General features: G+C 50.8%; 1 pseudogene; it reads right to left on the bottom strand.

Moving 5' to 3' along the window:
- Nucleotides 1-1,489: 1,489 nt before the first annotated feature.
- On the bottom strand, nt 1,490-2,863 carry LOC149810384 (uricase-2 isozyme 2 pseudogene; annotated as a pseudogene).
- Nucleotides 2,864-8,053: the final 5,190 nt, after the last annotated feature.

The raw sequence follows: 8,053 nt of genomic DNA, 5'->3' as shown, positions 1-8,053 counted from the left end.
CAACGGCGCCTGATGCTGAGAACGCCGAGGCAGGAAATGCCGAGGCTCCCTCACAAAAGTCATCCAAGGGCTCTAAGACAACCAGCACTGCTGGGGGATCAAAGGCGGCTGCTGCCAAGGCGTCTACCTCACGGGCAAAGGTTGCCAAGCCTACAAGAGCCCCTTTCCCTGATGCGGTGATACCTGGTGCAACTTCTTCCAAACCAAATGCCCGGCTCACTGCCGTCAAGCTTGCGGCTGCTCGGGAGGGCTCGTGACGATGGAGGACGAATGGGTGTTTGATGGAGTTCTGTGTCATGTAATTTTGCAGATATGAGCCTGGATATGATTGCTGGGGCGTGGGCCGATTAAGCCGATGACATATTAATGTCATCGGCTTAATCGGCCGATGTTAAACATTCAAGCCAAAGACAACCCACACTTCATCCGCCTCCAACAGGAACGGGATCAAAATGCCAGGCTGTACAGACCCAGAACAATATCGGTGCATAACCTTGGCATTCACCACAATGCAAGGTGACATTGCGCAAGAAGTTGGAAAAGTTTGAGTACTGATCAAGTCATCCGGCCAGATGTACCCTGATGGCCAGATCTGACCCAACCAAGATGGAGAAATCTATAACGGTCTTTTCAGCAACGTGCTGCTATGAATTCCTCAGGTGCCTACTATTTCAATATGCAATCCAGCACATTGGTGTCATACCGTAGTAAATTAAACATATGGTTGAGAAAATGAGGGGCGTTACGGCATTACATTATTAAACAACCGTCAATTAGGTTGAAGTCCAAAACATTACGCGTTTCAATTTATTAAACAACCGTTCATACGGTTGAGGAAATGACTGGCGCCGCAGGCGATTTTTTTTTCAAGGTACAGCAATTTGACGATCACATCCATCACCACAGGCTCTGCATAGGGGTGGTACGGCGCCCAGCCTTAGAACTAGAAGGCTTGCTCGGATTGCCCTTTCGGTTGCATGCTCCGCCAAGGGGCACAGCTGGACCGACCGCTTTAGCCAGACGGATTGCGCTTGCGTTGGTACATCCAACATTTATTAAACAACCGTTCACAAGGTTTTTTATTCCCCCAATCATTACGCGCTACCAATATAATAAACGCCAAGGAAGGTTGTCCGGCCCAGCGTTACGCGTTACGAACCATATGTTTAATTTACTACGGTAGGAAGCATGCGAATTCCACTCGAGATTTGTCAACAGCTCTGTTGACTAACTGCCGGTAAACTTAGCAACAAGGCAGGTTCTCCATGCACATGGGATACTGGACATTGAAGCCCAGTCTGCCTTGTAACAGCAAAGCTTCAACATGAGAGGACTACAATGACATGAGCACAAAAAGTGTTGCTCAACCTACAGGAGGGGCCACAGTACTGTGACTCAGCAACAAAGACCCATGTTTCCACATTGGGGAATTGGTCAAGTCTTGGACCAGAGCCATGCATGCTTGGTGGGGATGCGAGGTTCCACATGGCTAAAGGCGTGCGTGAGGACGGATGCTGCCGCGCGTGATGGTCGCCTCGATGTTACCGTGAGGCTCGCTGGTTGCGATGTAGACATCGTTGTCAAATGGTGCTGAGTTGACAGGGTTGCAAGGGAGGAAGTGCAAGTTTGGCATGTTCAGATACAATGATTCCACAGCTTTGACGGATTCAATCGTAGCTTTGGCCATCTGGTAGAGGGTGAACTGTACAGAGGGGCTGTATACTCCGTTTGTGGGAGGGCCAAAGAACTGTGAAGCCATTGCAGCGATCACAGCTTGAAAGGCAGCGTTGTAGTCTGGTAGCTCGCTTGAATAGCGCCAGGTGGCCGTCACGCTGGTTGCAACGATGCGGTCACGTGAGGGTTTCAGGATGGTGTATTCGTCCGCAAGGTAACCTGCAAGAAAGTGCAACGCGGTCAGCAAGTTGGACACCGGAGGCTTCATGGACGGCGGCATGCCTGTTTCAGAAACTCAGCATGAGAAGTGAGTGGATCGGCATGCACGGGTCTTCTCAAAGCATGGGCGCGATGACTTTGCTGATGGTGCCGGGCACTTGGTCACTCTGCCATCTCGGACGTCAGGTCTGGTCATCGACAAGGCGCAGACTTCCGTTTCATGCTTGCTGCAAATGTGTGGTGCGGGAAGCAACACACTCGACCGCATGCCGTTCCAAGAAAGTCATCGTGGCCGTTTGCCGCGCGGACACAACTGCGCGTGCACACGGTCGTCGACTGTCCGGATGAACCTGGAGGGGGCCCACGGCATGTATCATCATACGCGAAAAAAAACCATCCATTTTTATTGTATACACACAAGCATTCAAGGTGCATTCAGAATGCTAATATGTACCGCGCATCGAGGTTTCGGGGTTTGCCCGTACGCACCTTCGTAACCAGATTGTGTGGTCTTGAGGACTTTCCAGTCCTTAAAGCCTGCCGTGATTTCCAGACCATCCGACACGGAGTATTCGACATGTACGGTTCTCGACATCTGCCCCGAAGACTGAAATCCATGGTTGTGAAGGCGCCCGCAACCTGACGTGATGCGTTCCCAAGGAGACTCTGTGACTGTCACCTTCGCCTTGCTGACTTTCGGGTACAGCGAAACAAAATGCTTCGCCAGCGCGATTGCATAGTCTTCCGGAGAGCACTGTGGCATTTGCTTCGCAATATAGTACACGGTATTCTTCTGAGTGTCTGTAGGCGTCATGTCCTTGTTGCTGCTGGTCAGGAACGCATGCGCCATGTCGGACTCCAACATTGTGTCCACCGACCACTCCACGAATGAGTGCTTGTCCCCGTCTCGCCATACACGGCCCAACCGCACCTTACTTTTACCATGTTGGTGAGATGCAAGTTCTGCCATTTACAAGCTCTTTGCAGAGAGGACCGGTTCAAGAAACTTTGAGCTGGTACAACCCTAAGGTGAACCCTTGAATAATAAGCCTTACAGAAATGCAATGTCGCATACACGTATCGCATGCGCATAACATCGGACTTTGCTATGAACTTTCCATCTTGAAAGCACATGCTTTTCAGAGAAGCTGCGCGGGGGAATTTCAGTGCTGATGCTATCCGCCGCGCCTATCTCCACGACACACTCACATCAACAATACCACTGACATTGAAACTGAATTGACGCACTGTGTCTGGCGCCTGGAATTCTGCAATGACAGCGTGCCATTTCTCCTTTAGTTACATCTGCAACTTCCCCAGTTCCTCGTTGTATCTGCCTGAGCAGGTGGTGCGGGACGTCCCTCTTCGCCGCAATCGGCTGGTTTGCATGCCCGCGTCACAAATGGTCATGGTGAGATGCCCCAGCAGATTTATAGGATGATGAATAGTCCAATCATTGCGGCGCCACAAGTGCGACCAGGCCTTAGCTAAATCAAGTACTGGCGTCCGTTCGCTGCAAGCCCCGCGACGGCACGGTTGCAACAACATCTACCATGGAATGCTAGACGTCCTTGATAATCAAAACCTAGGGAGGAACTCACGTGCCAATGCCTCGTCAGTATGTACCTGTCCGAGGTGTCAAGTATGGCATCTGGGCACAACACTGCTCCTCCGCAACACGAAGTGGTTTTGTCGTGGCCATATTGCAGACCGCCTATCGTTGGCGATAACTTCGAATGAAATCGGATACAGCCAGTCTCTGAAAAGATGCTCAAGGCCAACGAGGTGCTCAAATATCCACTGACTTACTTTCGTCCACATGCCCAGGTGAAACGGCAGATAATGGTTTACATTGTGATCCCCACATGCAAATACTCAACGATGCCAGCACGCATCAAATGCTCCACCTCGTCCAAGGGCAGCAGATGCACAGTGTCTTTCTTCAGCACGATCTTCCCCTCTTTGGACATCATGTCCCCATGGTCCTTCAGCACCCTCACCTGCACGAGCAGTATGTCGCCTTCACGAGCTGTTCGTGCATCCACGACAGAAGGATCAAACAGCGGCGGGACAGAGACATTCAAGGGCGTAGAATTGACAAGTCTGCCCTGATTCCCAAGTATTTCTTAGAGTTCCCAATGTCCATGTGGATGCGATAGTTTTGTACAAAGATACATGATCATCAGCAAACATCTGCAAGCTGACGCCGCGCATGCAGGAGACATGATGTAAATGAATAAATAGCAACATAACTGCAGGCACCACAGTCACTACATAAAATGCAGTGTGTTGTCCAGTGGTGGGCCGGGATATCACATATCGCTTCACAAAAACTGCGAACGATCCTCACACTACGATTGAGCGTTTGTGCCGTACTTGTATAAAGGAAGACTCAGATCCCATGGTGCTGTATATCGGATGTCTAGCATGACATACAGCATGCCGGGGAAATCAAGGAGATACGGGGCATCCCGAACCGAGAACGCTTCTCATCGGTGGAGACAGGGACCAGTGCTTCGCCAGAATCGGGTTCGACCCTCATTTCTGCCCCAAAAATCATGCACTTCCACGGATATAGCCCTGCGAAGCACACTGCCTGGCGAAGCACTGGCACGCACAACAAGGCGAGATCAAGAGCCGCGGGAAAACTCACCTGTACACACGTGCTCTTGGGGGGGAGCTCCTCCATGGTAAGGTCCATGCCAAGGCCGATGGACTGAGCATATCGCTTCAGATTTTGGTCATACTGCCGCAGGAAGTCTAGTTCGTAAGGTGACAGGTTTGCGCGGACGGCTTCCGGCAGCTGGTGCTTGTGCCAATGCAGGCTCTTGATCCGCTCTATCCTTGCCATCACATATGCTAGTAAGCTGCGCTTATAGTGCTCAATGCAGCTCATGTGGGTCATCATTGCGGTGTAGTCTTCGGGGTAGTGCCTCCATGGAAGGAGCGCGATCGGAGCGTCCTCCGGAAGCCCTTGAGCAGCTCTCGTCTGCATACATGATGCCCTTGGAACGTTAAATTGAGAGCTTGGATGAACTCATTCGGTCAAGATGTCGGAATGAGTGCTGAAGCCGGCATTTGGTGTCAATTCAAGTCCAGCTACAGGAGTGTCCTCAGCCAGTAGCAGGCAACCAGACGACATGATGCCCTTGATTTTGGTGAGGATGCCCAAGCAGCGCGCAGCTACTTGTACAGCCAGTGAGAGAGCAGTATGGTTGTCTTGACGAGGCTGAAGCGCAGCTGCAACGGTCGCTTTGGCTGATAAGGCGTGCCTCGTCAACAGTACGTGTCCTATTCTCAAAATTTGTGCTCTTGTCACCAAGATAAATGACAAATGCCTGTGAATGTTGATGTGTTAGATTTATTTAGACAGCTGGAGATCTCTGACGCAATGTGAAGCATAGCTATTCGAAAACATGGTTGCTCCATTCTGTTCGGTGATAAGCAGTCTAGCTTTCGATGAACGAAACAAGATGTATTCCATCCGGCGTACAGGACCTGGCTATATTGTTTGTTAGATGCAGTAGCAACACCCCAGCCTCCTGTACCTAAAGCAACATGCAGTCTAGGGCAGAATACACTTAAAAGAGGCCCTCCCACCTTCAAGGACGATGCAAACTGATTCTGTGTAAGTCCAAGCTCAGTAAGCACTTAAAATGTTTTATATGCTTGCCAGGGAGCCCGGTGATAGACGCCAAGTGCAAGTTGCCTGAACGCTTGGCAGTTCTGATTGACAGGCTATAAAGTGCTTGTTCCGCTGCACAATTCTGCTGGGGGACAGCGTCGAAAATATCAACCCTGTGACACCGTGATGGAAAATCTCCACCTTGGTCTCGGCATCATGAATGACAGCGGCCATCTCATCGTGGTGCTCTTTGACTTCTCTCAACACTTTCTGGATTTTTTCTTGGTGAAACGGAGGTATGGTCCTCAACTCCGTTTGAGCCATCTCCAAGAGAAGCTCTTTGGCGGACTGGCCAATGCGCGCCATGGTGCTATGTCGAGGCTCTATTCAGCAAATTCAACCATCATCTAGTGTGAAAGACGTAACATCGCTATCGATGCATCGCGATGGTCATGCATCATTGCCTTGCATTGCGCATAACAGTTGGTCGACACAACAGAGGGCTATCTGCGCTCCAGCCTTCACACCCAGATACTGTTACTGACACAAGGTGAATTCAGAGTGGCCAAGTGTATGTCAGTGCCTCGCTGGTGGTGAAAGAGGGTTACTGCCAGCCGATTTGAACTTTGAACAGTTCCCGCGAGAAATTCTAGATCCCGGGAAATGTTTGCCGCTGTTCACCAAGGTGTGACAAGGGATGCGAACAGAGGGTCTGTCGCAGTCCGAGTGTGTGACGCAATCCACTCGCGATGTGCGACCGTCAGAAACTTTGGTAGCACCGAACTTCGCTCAATTTCCCTGGTGGTCCAGTGGCGGCAGGCTTCGTTGCAATTCCTTCTCGATGCACTACCAGACATCTAGAACAGCCCCATGTGTACCATGCATACGTTCCACTCCCGGCAACCATCTTTGCGTTGTACTGCGGCTGTCCTGTTGCCCCCGCCAAGGTTGCAAAGGTTGTGCGCTGCTGCACACAATACTGTCCTTGACGCTGTTGAACATCAACCTGAGCCTCAGGCTGGCCAAGAAGCAAGACTAAGTGGGGCTGAAGCAGATGCGCAATGGGCTCCAGACGTTCCTGGTAAGTCTATCTCTTCTTGTGTTTCGAGGACTGTTCCCCCAATTTCAGTGCCCGTCGTGTGTCCTACGTGAAATTGAAGCTGAGCTCAACATCTCCATCATGAGCTCGACGGAGCAGGCTCACGTAGTCTCGCGTGGTCGGTACGCATGCTGCGCACATCCCACATTATGCACCCTGACGCCAATCATAAGGACAACGTACCAAACACCAGAAAGACAAATAGACAGCTGTCTTGAGCATTTATTTGTGTTTTTATACGTCGGCGTCACTACGGAGTCCGTCCCTCAATTCCCCTGTGTGCAGAGCATGTCTGGGAGCGAAATGCACGCTTTGTGGAAAGGCTTCAAGGAAAACTCATGCTGGCACCGCTCACACGTGGCAGCCACGTGCCTTTCAGACGCCTATGCGCCTCATTTGGCTGTGAAGCCACCATGTCCGAGATGGCGTATGCGCGCATGCTGATCAAGTGCGCCCTTGTAGCCATCAATTCGTACCATCCAAGGACAATGAGTGCGGTCAATTTGCACACTCGAGACTCAACTCTGGTCAATGCGTTCTTTTGTGTGATATAGCGCAGATTAAAACGTTTCAGGATGACTTGCAGGTGCGTAGACAGAATATCCAGCCGTATGTAGTACAAGTTTGCAGATTTCCCTCAAGTCCAGGTATTCAGCCCACTGAACGCCTCTTGTGCCAACATGTACAGCTGGTTTTGCGACGATTTCTGCATAACAGCACAAGGTAACAACCCTGAGTGATATAAAGTAGTAGTCCGTGAAGGGATGCATCCAGACAGGGTAGAACAGGTGAGGCATGTATTGCGTTCAGATCACAGGGTATCAGCTGAACCTTGTGTTAGCATTGGTTTCGCAGGCTTGCCATAGACCTTAGTGATGACAGGCTAACATCTTGCTTGCTTGTTTTGTAGTGATGCAACCATTCGGTTAATGTATCAGCCCAAGGACCTTTGGCACTTCTCTGCACATGCGGCAAGTGCCTTAGCGACATGGCATACTTCCAGAGCCACATGGTTTTCTTAACAATTCCCGGCTATATGCCGTTTGGCTTATGTGAACGTCCTGGAGCAACCAAAGATTCGGCCAGACAGCCTGACATTCCAAAGTTGCCCTTAGAGTTGCCAATGTCCATGTGGATGCAATAGTATTGTAAAAAGATACATCATCAGTTTGAGGATGATGAATCTGCAGCTTGGGGTCTATCCCTGGCTGAGCACCAACTATGATACCAAATGCTGGAAACCTGGCATTGTTTGAGGTTCAGTTCACGAAATGAACGAGCTGGTGTGTGGGCGGTGCTGCAGTACATCATGAACAACCACCTTGAGCCTCCACAGTCTGGGCCTTGCAGGAGGGGCCGCAGGGAGCTACCAAGGCTGCGCAGGTTTGAGGGCGAGGACCTTTTTGGCTTTCAGGTCGCCACCAAAGTTGCAGACG

The sequence above is a fragment of the Nuphar pumila genome, unplaced genomic scaffold (assembly GCF_984573655.1).
Source record: "Nuphar pumila unplaced genomic scaffold, dmNupPumi1.hap1.1 HAP1_SCAFFOLD_368, whole genome shotgun sequence".
NCBI classification, from domain to species: Eukaryota; Viridiplantae; Streptophyta; class Magnoliopsida; order Nymphaeales; family Nymphaeaceae; genus Nuphar; species Nuphar pumila.
Note: the sequence above shows the minus strand (reverse complement) of the source record. Positions and strands in the feature narration are given on the sequence as shown.